Genomic DNA, 18,540 nt, shown 5'->3' with positions numbered 1-18,540 from the left:
ATAATTTTATTCACATCTACCATATCACCTTTTCACTTTCTTCTAAACACAAAAGCCCCCAAAGCCCCTAGCTGGACTACTTTGCATTACAGACCCCAGTATCCAGATTTAAAACAGGAGATCTATGAAACTGGTCATTCCCCTCCATGCCTGATGCAACAGCTCCTGGTCACTTTCCACCTTTCTTGCCTTCCAAGGCCTTCTCCTCTTGCTTAACGCATGACCTTGGGGAGGTCTATTAACTTCTCTGTTCCTTTTTAAAATGCAGACACAATCAAACTTGCTTTGTTTGCAGCGATGGCAGAGGCTTAATTAATGTCTGCACAGTACTTTCAGATGAGATCCAAGGATAAAAGGCACCATGCAAGTGTGGATCATTGCTATTATTTTTTATTATAGCTTACAGCTATATCGTTGATAAAATGTTCCCGGCTTAATCCCACACAGGCTCTCTCATGTGCTATAAAGCCATGGTCATCTTCATGTAAGAGCTGTGAATGCATTCAAACAACCCAGAAGACTATAGAGGAAGGAAATGCCCTGAGAGCTGGAATCAGCTCCTTCAATTGGTGGTTCTCTCCAAGCTTGAGAAACTGACCTTTGTGCCCATTATCTGGTTAGGCTTAGCGATTCCTTGGACGGTTTTGATGGAAGTAAAACATGAATCTGCTGGTTTGATTTAGGTGTAGGATACCCTGTTTTAAGGGAAGTTGCCCTATTGATCCTTCAGTGCATCTAGAATGTATCCCACCACAAATAAGGGACAAGCAGTCATTGGTTCAATGTGGCTTAGTGACAGTGACATGCCATTTGTGTGTCACTTGAAATATAGCTTGCTTTAATATCACCAAAGTTTGTCCTTAATGGCTGCCTCATTGTGCCTCAAGCCTAATGAATGCCAGCATTTGTTATTAAAAGTTAACTACTACAGCAAAGTGGTCAAATAATTGATGTCTGTTACTGTTACCAAATGTTGTTATACAAATGCACATGGGGTTTTTCAGCTCAATATTAAGTGAATATTCACAGATCTGGAGATTATCCATCATGCAAAATTCACAAACGTTTTGGGAGAAAACGTATTCTAAGAATTCTAATTATTGTTGTTACTGATTTATTTTTCTAGCCTTAACTTCAGTTCCCCACATCACTTTCTGATTGTTATTTTTTAAGGGTCCTCATGAAAATTCATCAGCATCTAATGACAAAGTCCTCCCAATATACACACTTCACATTGCACTTTTGTCCAACATACAATTTCCTCTAACATAATGCATTTGGGTGTGCTATTTTTAAAATGTTATTTCCATAATTATGCACACTTAACCCCAGCATATGCATTTTTGTACACATTGCCTGGCTGCAGAACTACATTGCAAACTTCAGAGAAGTGTGACTTTTGAAGGGTGGCTGTGTTTCAGTTCATGTATTGTTTCAGAAAAGGCAAATTAGCTTTAAATGTGAAATTGGTTTTAAATGCAAACTTATTTTAACACACACACCCAATCCCCCATTAAGACATCAGCACAACATAACACTATGATTCACCCTTAGAACATCAAACCCCAAAGGAGCAAATGAGAGAACCTCAACAATGAAATGTCTGGGAGTTAAAATATTATATAAAAAAATCTTTGTCTGGTGCTGAACTTCCTTGCACTCCCTTCTGGAGAGATTTACTGAACTAATAACAGAAATAGTGTGATTAATGTCTGAGTGGGGTCTGTAGAACAACCTGTACCATGTAAATATGCAGCGACATGGTTTCCTTTGTTGTGTGGCTCTTATTTTGCACAAGAAAATATAAATCTATAAAGTTCTGGTGCTTCTTTAAGTGCTATGTCTCATTACATAGCATCCTTCCCATTGGGACAACATTTCTTTATTTCTTTTTCCAATTTGTATTTATAGAGTAATAGTTTATAAGAACCTTCATGGGAATAATTACAATAATATCCTCATGACAAAAGTTGACATAAATGTATGTAATCACTTGTATGACCACCCTGTAACTTCACAGACTCTAAAAGAGAAAGGAAGAACAGCTAGCAGCACTCTAGATAATGGCTGGATGCAACCTCATTAAAATACTATGCCATTACACTGAAATAAAAGAACTGACTAGGGATCACGAGGAAATTAGTGGGACATAATTTCTAAGGAATGCTGTTGTTCTGCTGAGAGACTTCAAATCACCAGTAGAAGTGGCAGCAGGAAGAGATTCTTCCCCACCTCCAACTACCTCCTAGAGGCAAGGCTTGCCTCACATTTTAATGCAAGCTTACCTGATTTGCACACCCCCTGTGAAATGCAGCTATCCTTCAGAATTCATATTTCTATGAATCTTGCAGTGCAGTTCCTTCAACCAAGTCATGTGTAAAAAAGAAAAGAAAAAGTGAATATCAGGATGAAAAAAGACACTAAAATGCTGGTGAATTTTCACAGGGATGTTTTCCCCTAGAACTGATGCAGACTGGGAAACTGGGAACTGGAGAGAAACAGAAATGTATAGGTTTCTCCATTGCTACAATCCCCCTGGTAGTTTCAGCATTGGTTGAATGGTTCAGGAAAGCTTGGGAATATGCTCTAATGATCAAAATGAGCAATTAATCAAAAATTATACCCCCCTTTTTAATGCTTTATTAGCCATAATTACATCCATACATCCAAGACATATCATTATCTATGTATCAAAATTATCTAAATAAAATTCAAGCAGAAAAATAAAAGTCTTCAGATCATAGGTTTGGTACATAGTTTTGACTTTTCAACATCTTCTCACTCTAGTAAACCTATTGCTTTAAGTTATCAACTTATTGATAACAAACTAATAAAATACATCTCTATTTTTACCCTTATATCCTTAATTATTTACAGAGATTACTCAAACGCTGCAACTGAATTCAAATTGCAACATTATAATTTTTTAAAGAGCTCTTTAGAGGTTCCCAGTTATCAATAAACTCATGTTTTGGCTTATCTTTGATCTTTTCCGAGAGACTATCTAATTCAGCATATACTACCAATTTTAATAACCATTCAGATGTGGAGGTGATTTTGTCACTCTTCCAATGTTTTGCTATAAGTACTCTCATGGCAGTGGTGGCATACAGAAAGATTTTTCTTATATTCCTGGGTATATCTGGTCCTGTGATACGCAATAAAAAAAGATTCTGGGGTTTTTTGTTTTTTTGAAAAGAGGCATTTAGCATTATTTGAAGCTGGATATTAATGTCATTCCAAAAGGTTTTATTTTTTTTACATGCCCACCACATACTTACCTGACAGGTGAGATACCATGATCACAATATGGGTCCTTTTTATCGACCCATATTTTTGATTAATTGGTCCCCAATAACTTGTAGTCTTCACCCAAAAGCATGCTTATTGCTTCTGAGTCGAAAAGACTCATTGAATTTAGCAGAGCACCATCATATTTGAACATATAAGAACAGGTTATATTAATATATGTTCAAATATGATGGTGCTCTGCTAAATTCAATGAGTCTTTTCGACTCAGAAGCAATATATAGGTATCTAAATGATACTGTCAGTTGAAACGTTACTGGACCTGAATACCTCAGCCCAGCACTAGCTGGGAGATGGCATAAATATTCCATCCAGGCATTTCTTTCTAATGATTGTTTGATCATCACTTTTCTATTGCAGGAAGAAAAAGAAATTAGCAGAAAAGTTTAGAAAAGAGCCCCTTCTGGTATATTGTCCATTCAGATCAATTTTCCAGTGTTTGTGGGTTCATTTTTTTAAAGAAAGAAATTACCCACATTTCAAGAGAATACAACAAACATTAACTAAAGAATATACTGAGTCTGTACCTAGAAGGATACTTCTCCTTATATCTAAATATCTATATCTATATCTATCTATCTATCTATCTATCTATCTATCTATCTATCTATCATCTATCTATCTATCTATCTATTGGAAGGTCATGGGAGTAAGGGAGGGTAATGAACCATTGGTTTCCACAGCAACGTATTTGGAGATCTATATCTTGCCGACACCCTTGCTAAGAACAGTGCATTAATAAGGCAATACACCGAGTTTAAGGTAATGGCTCTTGAAGCAATCCAGGCTGAGGAGATTGTCTCCTCTTTCCCCACCCGCTCTGAGTCTCCTTTCTCGCTTTAGAAAGCGCTGATCCCCTGCCAATCTCACAGAGGCTCAATTATTTCAAAGTTAACAAGATGCTGGAAAGGCCACAAATGAGGACGGGATATCTTCCAGTCAGAAAGCGGGAGGCTTAAGTTGCTCATGATAAATCTTTTGGCACTCCGTATCCCCTTCCAGACAATGGGATTTAAAATGGGCTGTGCTGAGCTCCCCCTTTTGTTTCATGAGCATGGGGGGGGGGCAAACGCCTAATCTTCAGTACGTAATTATCTCAATATTGCCCCACCCACTCTCGCTCAAAGATATCTCGTTCCTCCGAATAGCTGGGGAATGCTTATGTTCCCCCAATATTCCTTTGTAGGATTTCATTTCAATGATTTATTAAAACATGTGAAGTCCCGCCTTTTCATCAGAGGCCTTCAGGGCAGTTTGCAATTTAAAAGTGAAGAATAGCTCTGGAGCAGAATGGGAATGCATAACCCCAGGACTTGTTTTCAGAGCAACACTTAACTACATCATGTGCTGGAGCACCAGGGGGACTCTAAAGGTAAAGGGACCCCTGGTCAAGTCGCGGACAACTCTGGGTGTGATGGCCTGGGAATCTGATTCAGAGGCTGAACCTGAGGAATCCCAGCCAGCACAGGAGTCCCCGCCTCCAGAGCCAGCTGAGCCAGGGCAGGGGCTTGAATCTAAAGGGCCCTCACCTATGCCGGATCCTCAGGAGCAGACACCAGATGAATCCACTCTGGCTCCGGAGGTGATTGAGGACCCATTGCCTGCAGGTGCTCCTCTCCCAGCCCTGTCAGGGGAAGATGAGGTTGCCTCTGGGTCCTCTAACCCTCCAGCCTCCCCTGAGCTGCAGAGGCTCAGGGCAGAGAGGCGGAAGGAACTAAGTTCTCTCAGGAGGAGTGCTTGCCTCCAGGCCAGGGGAGGCGAATCACCTGTGGACCGGGGCCGCCCTATGCCTCGGAGGAGATAAAGGCCAGCCTGCCCAGTCCCAGGTTGCGGGAGCAACATCGTTGGTAACCTGTTCCTGCCGGCACCCTGACCTGCTGTCCTGAGTTCCTGACCACGCCCGACTCCTCGCTTTGGACCTCGCTTCGCCCCTGACAGACAGCCTCCTTACCCTCGACCTAGGACCGGACTTAGACCATGCCGCACAGTAACCCCCCCCCCCCGGACCAGCACACTGGGGTTACGGCGCTCATCTTGCTTTATTGGCCGAGGGAGCTGGCATACAGCTTCTGGGTCATTTGGCCAGCATGACTAAGCCACTTCTGGCGAACCAGAGCAGCACATGGAAATGCTGTTTACCTTCTCACTGGAGTGGTACCTATTTATCTACTTGTACTTTGACGTGCTTTCAAACTGCTAGGTAGGAAGGAGCAGGGACCGAGCAACAGGAGCTCACCCCGTCACGGGGATTCGAACCGCCGACCTTCTGATCAGCAAGCCCTAGGCTCTGTGGTTTAACCCACAGCACCACCTGTGCAGGACTCTACTCGCAAGCAAATGAAGTGATACTGAGACTTTACCATGCAGGCTGGGCTGATAGGTGTTAATACTTTTATTATTTATACCCTGCCCATCTGGCTGGGTTCCCAGTTGTAGTCCAGAGTATCAGGAGACCAGATTGGAAAAAGCTAGCACAGAGTAAGTCAGAAGATGAGGGGAAAGAATCAACCAAAGGCTAGATTCATCTTTCCTTTCCTTTCCTTTCCTTTGATGGGGTGCCAATGCCACTCTAGCAGTTTTAACGCTAACACTTCTTTGCAAACTTGTTTGGATTTCAGATTAAGAGCTGAAGGTTGTGCTTCAGTCGGCTGAAGACCTTTGTTAAAGCTCAGTGTCTTTTGCATGCCATACTTATTCTGGAAATATTTCTTCTGTTACTGTCAGCCGATCCTCGTAAATTGGGTATTATGCTACATACTACAGCAATTGGTGGGCTGATGGTGTGTGCACAGGTATCTAGAAATAGATCAACACAGATGTCTGTGTTTTCAAACTCACCTTGAGGCTCACACACCCATCACTTGGCTACCACCCTCAGAAGCCACAAATTCTGGGGTAGTGCAAAGTGGGACCACATACATTCAAGTTCACAAACACAGGACTCCCAGATGTATGGCCACAGTGGGAAGTGTGAGAAGGTATGGTTAGTGGATGTGATCTTGAAGCTGCCCCCTGCCCCATGTTTGGTGTGAGTGGGCTGATGTCAGGCTTCAGGGAATCGACTTCCTCCCTCCATGACAGTAGAAGATTCAGGAACAGGAGGAGGGGGAGGGGTGGCTCCCACCATTCCTCCTCAGTGCATCTCTCTCCTCAGCATGATTCCTGACATCTGAGGAGAAGGCTATACCTTTTTCTGAACATGTGGAGGTCAGCAGTGAGACCACTAGTATAATTCTGGTCCCCCATCTAGCTCAGAGCTGGTGAACCTGTGGTGCTGTTGGACTCAAACTCTCATCAGCCCCAGTCCATATGGCCTATGGTCAGGGATGATGGCAGTTCTAGTCCATCAACATATGGAGGACCTGAGGTTTCCCAGCTCTGGGCTAGAATACTTTATGATAGCTACTTTTTTCTGGGCTGCAAATTTAACCCCACCTTTCCTTTTACCTGCCCTGCTCTTGTCATGTTGGGGAAATAGCAGGGCAGGTAAAAGGAAAGGTGGGGTTAAATTTGCAAATACATACATTCCATTTGTTTTTTGAACCACTCTGAGATCTTTGGATGAAGGGAGGTCTATACATTTTATTAATAATAATAATACTAAGGGCCAACTCTCCTAGAAAATAATAGGGGGTTTTTTGTGTGTTTTTTTTAAAAGGAACCAGTCTCAAGAATCGTTCTGTGCACTAATGAACACATAAAGCTTCCCCAGACGGGGAAAAATAAAATCAAGAAAAGAAACAAAAAGACCCATCAAATTACAAAGTGGCATATTAAAAGAAAACAAGATCAGAATATATTAGAGGATCAGTTTGACCGTAATAATTTCATTTCTGCTCCTGATTGCAAAGGTTTTCAGAGACTGGCAAGAGCTCCATCTCTAAAACTGGTACTCATAACCCTGTGTTTTTAAAAATCCAATAATACCTGAGGTTATAGTTTGATAACTGCTATCTAGTTCCCCCTTTAAAAAAAAGTCAATAAAGTGATGAAGCATGTGAACTATTGAATTCAGGAACATGAAGAAGAAGTTTGGGCTCCAGCAAACGGATAGAATCTTTAATGCATCTTCAAAACCAAAGCGCTGTACAAAAGCAGAATAAATAATAAATATGCCTTGTGGCTATGCAGAAGATCACTGCTTTCAAGCCTTGTTTGTTTGCATCAGAAACAGATTTCACACTATGTACTTAGGACATTAAAAGATTTTTAGACAGAGAGATGGCTCTGTTTGTACTTCAAAATGTGACGTCTCCCTTGTAAATAAGTCATAGAAGAATCATGCTCTTCACACCATCCGGGGAACATGAATTGTTCATTGGATTTTCCCCTCCCTCCTCAACACAAAGGCTTATTATTAGCATGAGTGTCATAGTCACATCTGATTTTTGACAGCTGTCATCTGAAACTGGCACTGTTCAAAGTCATCTCAAAAGAAAACCCACATCCAGAAGAGTTTAAGGGCTTTTAATATAGCCTTCCCCAACCAGGCTCTCTCCAGATGTTGCTGGTACTTCAACCCCCATCAGGTCCAACCAATGTGGCTAATCGTCAAAGATTATGGGAGCTGCAGTCCAGTAACATCAGGAGAGCACCAGTTTGTGGGGAGGGGTGTGTGTTAAAATACCTTGAAGCCAATCGCACAACTGCAATCACCTCCGAGGGTTTGAACGCATGCAGAGTTTGGCACCAAATCGCCATACCACTGTATTGGTGCATGTGTTGGTATGTGCCCAAATCACCTTGGATTTGCTAATCTCTTCTAGGACATGCTAGCTGTTGTCATTTACAAGCAACCTTATGCACAGAGACTAAGAGGTGATCATGTTTATTGTCCTGCTGTGAAAAGCTTTGGCCGCTGAGCTCTGTACAATGAACAGCTCTTAAAAGGAACATAAGCTTAGCTAATCCCACCCACCACCCGTCACTGGATGACAACATTCATGAGCCAACTCACATTTGTTAGCTCACCTTCCAAACTATAGGAAGGGACTACTAATGAGGGTTGCCAGGGTACGGGGTTGACCCAAAACTTCATGGCTTTATCTTTCATTTTTGGGTCTCCAGGGAGAGAAGTTAAGTCTCATATTAAAAGCAAGGGGGGAAGATATTTGCCACAGGATACATCCCCAGGCATCTCCTCAATCAGAGGTTTAAGCTACCTCACCCACTTTCCCACACGTTCTTTCAGTCTCAGAGTCCATCATGTTCTCGTCTGGTTCTGGAGCCCACAGGCAAGGCAGGATATGAGTTGAAGGACCACAGATAGCTCCAAGTGAACAACTTTCTCCAGCAAAGGTTGAGCACAGCCTGAATCTTTAGAAGCCTCTGTCCCCAAGACTACCTTTCCTAAGCTCCATCACTTCGTGGATAACTTAAAGAATTTTAAGGTGTCCTGTCTCTAGCCCTACAAGCCCTGGTGGTACAGGAAGTTCTTCTGGGAGCTGTTCTCTGTCAATCTCAGTGAATTCCTTTTCTACGGCAGTGGGGGCCAAGCCCGGAACCTAGTCTCTCTCCTTGTTCAGCTACATAAAGGGAGATCCTGTAGCCCCCACTCAAAGGCTTGGACCCCATCAGTATCATCTATTGAAAGCAGTGCCATGCCATTTTAAATAGTCCCAGTCCCCGTCCCCCCCGAATCATGGGGATTGTACTTCATTTAAAGGTGCTGAGAGTTGTTAGGAGATACTTGCCCCTCTCACAGAGCTACATTTCCAGAGTGGTTTAACAATCCAGCCCTCTGCCCAGGAAACTCTGAGAATTTTAATAGAGGTCCCCTCAAAACTCTCAGCATTCTTCACAAACTTCCCAGTATTCTCTGGGGGAGCCAAGGATATTTAAAGTAGTATGATACTGCTTTTAATGTGTAGTGTAGATGGGTCCTTGATTGCTGCTAGACTCAGGGGACATAGCAGTGTCCTACCCCCCACCCCAAAGCATCAGTTGGTAGGGCATGGAAAGGCATGTTTATCCATTCTAATCCTTTTGTTTTATTTTAAAGGCTCAACACTGAGAAAGCGCAACTGAGATCGCTAATGTGGTGAGTAGGGGTGTTCATCCTTTCCTTCACTGACTGTTTCCCATTTCTACACACCCAAGGACTCTTGGCCCTTCAACTCTCTAAGAAAAAATTGGATGCAGTCCCTTATGCCTCCTGAATGGGCAGGCCAGGCAGAAGGCCCACCAATGGTTTCTGTACCAGCAGAGCCCATCAGAAAGTCCCAAAATGTTGAAGGTGGGACTGAACTGACCTAAGATCCATTGGATCGTGAGTCAGTCTCACAGCCAGTATTGGGCCCAATCTATCTGCCCCTCCCTTTCCACCGTTGCCACCGTGAGTGGCCAGGCAGCAGGGATTTGGGGTGACTTTGTTAGATGTTAATCAACACATCCATCAGAAACTTTTCTGTGCTGTGTTGACAAAATACCTGTTGAAGTGCTGGCGCAGCAGCAGTTTATGTAAGCCACCCTAAGTCATCATCTGCTGGCAGGTTAGGAGCAGACCATAAACATGTTACCCAATGCAAGGGACAGTTATGAAAGCTGACTGTAATGGGGCAAGAGAGAGGGTGGAGGTGAGAGAAGGTTATTGTTTTTCCTCCCATCTCATCTAGATAGAAACTTTTCTTGCTAAATGTGAAGGGAGTAGGGAGAATTGATCTCCAAGAGGAATTCCAGCACAAAAATATACTGCTGTACTCTGGAGGTGTGCAGCAATATGTGCAACCATCCAGTATATGAAAACAGGGGGGTGTTGTATGCTTTTGGAGCTCAGGAAAGATCTATTAAACTGGGGGAAGCTGTGCTCTGCATAAATCAGTCCAATCTGCAAAGAGGCTTCATGCTTTATAAACAAGAGCAGCTCTTGGCAGTCACCCTAACTTTTTTTTCTTAAAACTGTCAGGATACACTGTTTTGTTTCATTCCCCCCCCCCCTGCAACTGTTCCAACATATACAGTCATTTAATTCTAAGATGCAAACATTCTTGAAGCCTGGGTGGTGTTAAAAGATGTGGTTGGAAGAAATAATAAGAAAATGTGGAGAGCCTTAAATGGGAAAAGGGAACATGACTCTCAAAACTTCATATATTCCAGTGGTGAAAGTGCCTTGGCCAACAAGTTAGCTGCTATTCATTTACAGTCCAATTAAGTTTTGGCTGAATGTAGGATATTCTCAGGAAGAGTTGTCTCCATCCTTTACTTCCTCACACAGAGCGTATGGGATTTGCTCCACTTGATGTTGTGATGGCTGACTTGGGTGACTTTAAAAGAGAATTAGACAAATCCAGGGAGAACAAGGTTTTCCATGGCTACTAGTAGCACCCTGCAGGATTGCACTCTCCACTCACCAGCTGGGGAGCAGAATATTCAGTCCTGCTCTCTACAGTGTGGTCAAAGGTGGGAGGATACACAATATCTCCTTCTCCCTCCCTTTCAACATATGAGGTTCAAACCCCTAATTATACACTAGACCTTCACCTATTAGGAAAGAAAGTTCATGGACAAATGATGAGCCTGCTGGATCAGGTCAATGACCTATCTAGTCTAGCATCCTGTTCTCACAGTGGCCTATGGGAAATCTGCAAGATTGTGACCCACCAAAACTGGTATTCAGAGGCATAATGCCTCTGACAGTGAAGGTAGAATATAGTCATTATAGCTAGAAGAAGAGGCGCCACCATGGTTTGAAACTCCCATTGTTCTAGAATAGGCATAGGCAAACTCGGCCCTCCAGATGTTTTGGGACTACAACTCCCATCATCCCTAGGACCAGTGGTCAGGGTTGACGGGAATTGTAGTCTCAAAACATCTGGAGGGCCGAGTTTGCCTATGCCTGTTCTAGGCACATTTTGCAACAGGGAATTTCATTAGTGCGAGCAGTTTCTGAGCTCTGGGCACAGTGCTACGCCTAAGATTTCAGATTAAAACTGCAGAATGGAAGGAAAGGACAAGCTTTTTTTCTGCCTCCCCACTTTCAGCTATTCTCTGAAGATCAGAGAAGAGACCCTCTTAAGAATATTAGGGGGGTGGGCAGGGGAAGGACTAGACAAAGTGAAAAATGAACATAATATTTTAGCTGCAGTTCATTCATTTTCAGCTTTGTATTCTTGTTATAAAAAAGTGTGCCTAGACATTCCCTGTTGCGCCCATAACCTAGGTGTAAGGTGCCATTTAGCTCCCAGCTTTCCTATCTGTTTCTAACACTGAGCACCACACTCTTCAGTTTTTTGTTCCTGTAAGAAGAACTTTCCATGTAAGCTCTCCTTTGTATTGATGCAACACAACTCAACTCATCATGGCAAATATAAAATTATTTCAAGCTGTCCTGGAAAACGCCTGTTATGTTTACCATCCATCAGTGTTCGTCATAATAGATAGCGCTGAAACTTCAAATGCACATTAACTCTCATGCAGACATTCTAATCGAAAGGGAATCAAATTGGTGTTAGGGAGACAAAGAGGAGATGTTGGCATAGAAGCTGCAGCTGGAATTTCTGACACTACACAGAAGCAGAAGCTTCTTCCCGGAAGGTGGTTTCCAGTAGCTCTGAAACTGAGTGGAGTCTGAATGGTTCTTTCCAGTCAATAACATTAAAAAGAAAATTATATCTGGGCATGTGTTTGTTTGTTTCCCCCCGTTAATGTGACACAGAATAAAACTTTGATCTTGTCCAGGGAGAATGGAGGAACGGAATGAGAGCCAGAATGGCTCCAATGTGGATGGAGGGAGCAGGGCAAATAAATATCTCATTCTTTTTTATGATTTGTTTTCAGCACTGTGTGAGCCCAGTTAAGGGTGGAGAAGAAAATCAATTTGCATTTAAAGGTGAATCTACTTAACTGGAGATTGTTTTGCAAAAATGTGCACGTTAAGCAAAATTGCATATAAAAATGCACACGGTAGGAGAAATTTGCACAAAAATGCTGACAAATTTCTGTAGGAACTGCTTTAAAAATTGCACACTGTTGAGGAAATGTGGAGAACTGAAGAATGGGAAAAAATGGGAAATGGAGAAAAAACCAAAATTGACATATTTACACATCCCTGGCCAGAATATAAAATAATTAATATAAACATGCATTAGTAGCTGCATGCTTAACTTTTCAGTTGAAATCCACGGCACTTAAAAATGCCTTAGCTGGATCCATGGTCTGTAAAGATATTTAGCACGACTGGGTTTATTGAATAAATCATTTTACCGTGGATTATTCTTTTAGATCTTAATAGTTACACACGATAACAGCAGCAACAAAAAGAAGGGCATAATCATAACGGGTTTTAAGAATGACAAAGAAAAGGAAAGGCTTTGTGGCTCTGTATTATCTGGAGTATTATCTCAAAGAAATGTAATAAGCTCATTAGGCAGCAAATTGCTGTGGTTTAAGGATACCATAATGAAAATATTAAAACACAGTAATCAGCCACAGCAATTAAACCTGAACATTTTGCTGCGGCTAACTCAGCAGATGCTTAGCTTTTGTGAGTCTCTGTGTCCTCTGTTTTTGCAGCCCAGTGAAGGTAATCCAGTGGCAATGATGTGCTATAATAGCTACTTGCTTTACTTGTGTTTCTGTCCTGTGGTTCTGATGTGCTCTAATGTGGCGTTTAAGACTGCAGGTGAATCCAGTGTATGCTTGCCTGGGACTCACTACCAAGTTAATATGCATGGGGTAGGGCGGTAAGGTTTGTATTCATAGAGAGGCTTTGGAGGGAAGGGACACAGATCATGGCAAAGCAGAAACTGCATACAGAAGGTCCCAGACTCCAGGATCTGAAGCCCTGGAGAGCCACTGCCTGTATGACTTGACATAGTGGCAGACCTGGTGGTCTCAAATTTCTGTGGTGCCCTGTGTGACACCAAAACCCAGCACCCCTGCCTCTCACCTTCCATTCTACAAAATAGCTACGGCGCCCCTGAGGCGCCACATCCAGCGCGACCAAACCAGTCACATTCCCCTAAATCCACCTCTGCTTGATGTATGGCAATTTGCTATATGTTTCCTAGCTTTGAGCAAAGTACAAAATTACTAGCTTGGCCTGCAAGTATCCAGAACATATGGCTGTGAATCAAAGTGGTAGTGATGAATTTTGAAGCTTGGGAGCTCAACATGACAACCCACCATGGGCACATCACCAATGACAGTCCACAGCTAAGCCCTCAAGGAAAGTCCAAACATGCAGGCAGCTTCTGTGATCCCTTATGCTGTGCCCTGAACACCCAAAGAGATCCATCCATCCATACCAGTTTTTAGGATCAACACCATAGCATCCCCATGCAGAGTTTGCCAGCTTTATCTTCAGCCAGCTGAATTGCAACCTTTAGCTTTCAATTAGAAATGCAGACAATCTTGTAAGGAAGTGTTAGTTGAATTGCCAGTGTGAAGAAGTGATCCCATTAAAGAAGGAGAAAGAATTACCTGCCTTCTGCTTCATTATTTTCTCTGAATTCCTCTATCCCAATCGGTCATGAGCAAACTTGAGAGCCTTGTTATTGCCTCATTCACTTGGCAGGGCATTCATCCATTATCTGGGAGAGAAGGATTCAAATTCCCACTAAGGCATGAAAGGCACCTTGGGCAAGTCACTGTCTCCCAGCCTCACCTACCTCACAAGATTGTTGTGATGATCCAATGTGGAGGAGGAGGGGGAGGACCATGTATGACAAACTGAGCTCCTTGGAAGAGAGATGTGAAATAAATTAAATAAATAAATCTAGCTGGTGACATCATCACTCCTGCTCTGAAAAAACACACAACAAAACATCCTGGAGCCACACTCCTCTGAGTTCCCCTAGTACACCACTGGTAGCAGTATAAGAAACTAGGCAAGGAAAGAAAGGAGAGGCGAGAGTAGGATCTATAGAAGCAGATCACTGACTGCATTGGTATTGTTGTAAGAAAGCCTCTCATTAAAACTCAGCATAGGCTAGAACTTTCTGGAGTAGAAAACCACATTCCTCTGACAAATCTCAGCTGCTCCTGCAGCAACAAATTTTGGAAATAACACGATTTTATAATTTACCTTGTTTCCCCCCTTCTTTTAATACAAAGGCCAATGTTCGAGGGTCACAATCATTATCACCCTCCCACTTGTAAAACTGTCAAGAAATGAAATATCCTGCATTAAAGGAGTAGCCTTCTTGGCCTGCATTTTTATTATGAAGCATGAATTTAAAAAGAAGTGATTTGGAGCATACTGGAAAGCCAAATCGATGGTGCCCATTATTTAATTTCACAACTGCTTGCTTGCATGGGGGATGTTGTTCGAAGCATTATGAAACAGGACGGCTTGCAATACTCTTAGAATTAAGTCCTTGCCGGGAAGGCTTCCTGTGAGGTATGCTGTAAGATAATCCTCTTATTAAATGGATGTAGGAGGACATTTTTACAGCCAAAACAAAAAAGTAAATTAAAACAGAACTCGGAGTCATTTGTTGAAACAGGGCTCTTTCAATAGCTCAGAATGGCCCGTTGCCATCCCATCTCCTAGTCACTTGCTGTCGTTCCCTTTTAACAAATGGGCTGTTTATAAGGGAACCACTTGCACATTACCAAAGTGGGCAGAGGAAGGCATAGATTTGCATAAAAATTGCACCTGCTCATTTACATGTATAGGTGCAAATATAAAGACGTTTACTATGATTTAAATACAAATGCAATACGTCTCACCACAATGGGGAAGAAGACTGCACAGTCGTACCTTGGTTTTCAAACAGCTTAGTTTCCGGACGTTTTGGCTCCCGAATGCCGAAAACCTGGAAGTGACTGTTCTGGTTTGCGAACTAGTTTTGGAAACCGAACGTCTGATGGGGCTTCCATGGCTTTCGATTGGCTGCAGGAGCTTCCTGCAGCTAATCAGAAGCCACGTTTTGGTTTCTGAACGTTTTGGAAGTCGAACGGACTTCCGGAACGGATTCCATTTGACTTCCAAGGTATGACTGTACTACAGTAAATTGTCCCAGGAGCATAGCATGGAGGGGAGCCAGGGGGTCAAAGCCCCAGATACATGATTTTTAGGGAGTAGAAGCCAAGCACCCCAATCTAGGGGTCCCCAGAGCTGGCCTGGTGCAGTGGGTTCTGTTGGCTCGCCCCACCCTGCCCCCACCCTTTGTGCTAGAAAAGGACACAATACCACTGACTTGTCCAGTGGTATATTCTCCTTAAGTTTCGCATGCAGTACATAGTACACAATCATTATGTTTATTTCTGTATTATCAATTCAAGTCGCTTTTCCATGGAGATTCTAGCATTGGGGATGGAACAAAAGGTATCATCCACCTCATTTATAAGGCAAAAGAAAGGAAGTCAAGTGTCTATCCTTGAAGTGCCTTTCATTGCCCTTCTGTGGCAAGTAAGGCATTCTGATGGAACCACATTCCAAATATTATTTGATCAGATTTCAATGGAGGGATCTTTGCCTTTAAACTGCCATTGTTCATGGGATGGAGAGAGCGGATGGAGAAAGGTTTCTCTCCCTCCCTCATAACACTAGATGGACCTCCAATGAAGCTGAAAGTTAAGAGATTCAGGACAAATAAAAGGAAGTGCTTCTTCATGCAGAACATAGTTCAACCATGGAATTGTCAGGAGCTCGTCCTACACTTGAGTAGGACCCTGGCAGAGACAAATGCCCAACTGGCATCTTCTCTTCCTCCTGGCTGATTGTTTGGGAGCTTCAAAAGCTTTCTTCAGCCCAAACATCACAGCGACCGATGCCAACAGACATCGGCACACTTAGGGATCCACAGAGTCTTCACACCTTGTGGAACAGACCTCAGCAACTCAGCATTTTGGCTAATCTACTTTATTTACATATAAACACACACGGAGCACTGCAACATGGCTCCCTCTCTCTAGCATCAGACAGCAAAGAGAAAGAACAAAGGGCAATTGTCCCACTTCACGGAACACAGTAACACAAACATCCTGTCTCCATCACTTCCCACTCTGTGCAGTCAAAACATACACCGACATGTGGAAGACAACAATCCCATGACTGCAATCATGGAGCAGGCATTCTAACAGGAATCCACTTCCATGGGAGGTAATGATGGCCAAAAGCTTGGAGGGTACCTGCATAGTTAAATGACGGAAGTTTTTTTCACAGGTTGGCCATCAACCTGGACGGGTATTGGGCAGATTCATGGAGGAGAAGGCTAGCAATGACTACTAGTCAGAATGGCTGCGTTCTACCTCCTCTGTCAGAAGTATTATGGGAAATTCAGGGGCAAAACTAGACTTTATTTCACCCAGGTCAAAGACCCAGTTTGACACACACCCCTCCACGTGCATTTGCATACAGACACACAGAGCCTGGGAGCCTCAATGGCACCCTTCTGGAGATGGCAAAAGAGCTGGCTAGCCCCCACCCGCCCAGCAGCTATGCCACTTTTGAGAATTGCAGGTGAACTAAGTGCTCTTATGCTCAGGTTCTGCTTGCGGACTTCCTGCAGGCATCTGGTCGGCCACTTTGAAAACAGGATGCTGGACTAGTCAGGACAGCCCTGTCTGCTCCAAAGCAGTAAATGTAAAGAAGAGGCTGCTGGATCAGACCAATACTCTACCACTGGATCAAGCCAATGCCCCGTCTAGTCCAGAATTCTGTTCTCACAGTGGCTGTGAGTGTGCTGTGGGTACAGTCTTCCTCTCCACTGTAATGAGCTGCATGGTGTAATTCATTTCTATTTAAATCCCAGTAATCATTTTTATATATGCATCTGTACATGTAATTGGAAGATGCAATTTTAACGGGTGTCTATGCTGCCATGATGGTGGAATAACTGGCCCACTTGATACCTCCATGTGTGCATGACAGGGTTGCCTCATTTATTTTTTATTTAACGATATTTTGTCACTACAAAACAAAGAAACAAAACAACAACAGCAACAACCACCACCACCCAGATTTTAAAAAGTTTAAAAAACAGCATTTGTGTTTTCACTGTGGCATTTTAGGGTATAAATGGTAGAGAATGACTGATTTAACCATTAAAAGAGATGTTGAAACCTGGAGTTGCAAACACTATACAGTGGTACCTTGGGTTACATACGCTTCAGGTTACATATGCTTCAGGTTACAGACTCTGCTAACCCAGAAATAGTACCTCGGGTTAAGAACTTTGCTTCAGGATGAGAACAGAAATCGTGCTCCAGCGGCACGGCAGCAGCAGGAGGCCCCATTAACTAAAGTGGTGCTTCAGGTTAAGAACAGTTTCAGGTTAAGAACGGACCTCCGGAACGAATTAAGCACTTAACCCAAGGTACCACTGTACATATTTTCCCCTTGTTCCTTTGTTTCAGCATCAGTTCTAAGGAGGGCTGTTGTCATGAGAGAATGCATGCTTTCTGGGGCTTTCATATATGTATATATGTATATGTATATGTGTATGTGTGTATGTGTATACTCTCTCTCTCTCTCTCTCTCTCTCTCTCTCTCTCTCTCTCTCTCTCTCTCTGCCTGCTGTGCTGGGACAGCTGTCTGTCCCTTACTTTTTCCCTCCTAGATGCTCTCCTATTTATTTATTGATTGATTGATTTAAAAAGGGACATGGTAACGCAACATAAGGCTTGGCATCATCAAAGGAAAAAAAGCCTTTCTCCCCTGGTTTGGACAAATCCACGAGCTCCCTGGCCATTTGATGGAGGATGCATCATTGTGAAAGGTTTTGCAAACATCCACTAATCCTTCCCCAATTCTAGGCCCACTGTAAGGTGGAATGAGAAGGCAGCGAAGCAAAGAGACACCATCTGCAGCTACATGACTGCATAGCAATAATCTCTACACATCAAACGTTCGCTAGGGGAAATTGGAAAGAAATCCAGTTCTCTGAATGAAGCTCTTGACAAAATCTCCATATTTGGCATGGCAATTGGCTCTTGCAGTTTCCCCACCCCCACCCCTTTGTTCCTGATGAGTGACAATAGCTTGTTCTCCATTCTGTGCAAACAATTGCAAGACTCATCCGCATGGTTAATGTCGCTCCCAACTTTTCACCTAACTATGTTCTTGGAGTTAATCCCAAGCCAAAAGAGATCCAAAAGATCTCTCAGGCCCACCGTTACATTTTGTCTGACTACTATTCATACCTCCTACTGCCCTCGCCAAGTAGAATATGTTTCTCTGACTGATGGCAACTTATTTTTTCTCTCCTGTTACTGCCTAGGAGCGTAACAAGAGGCTCCAGCAAATTCCACATCTCGGAAGGGTTTGTGACCCACAGCAGTGGTGCA

The sequence above is a fragment of the Podarcis raffonei genome, chromosome 10, assembly GCF_027172205.1.
Source record: "Podarcis raffonei isolate rPodRaf1 chromosome 10, rPodRaf1.pri, whole genome shotgun sequence".
Lineage (NCBI taxonomy): Eukaryota > Metazoa > Chordata > Lepidosauria > Squamata > Lacertidae > Podarcis > Podarcis raffonei.
The sequence above is the reverse complement of the archived record's forward strand: the minus strand, read 5'-3'. Positions refer to the sequence as shown.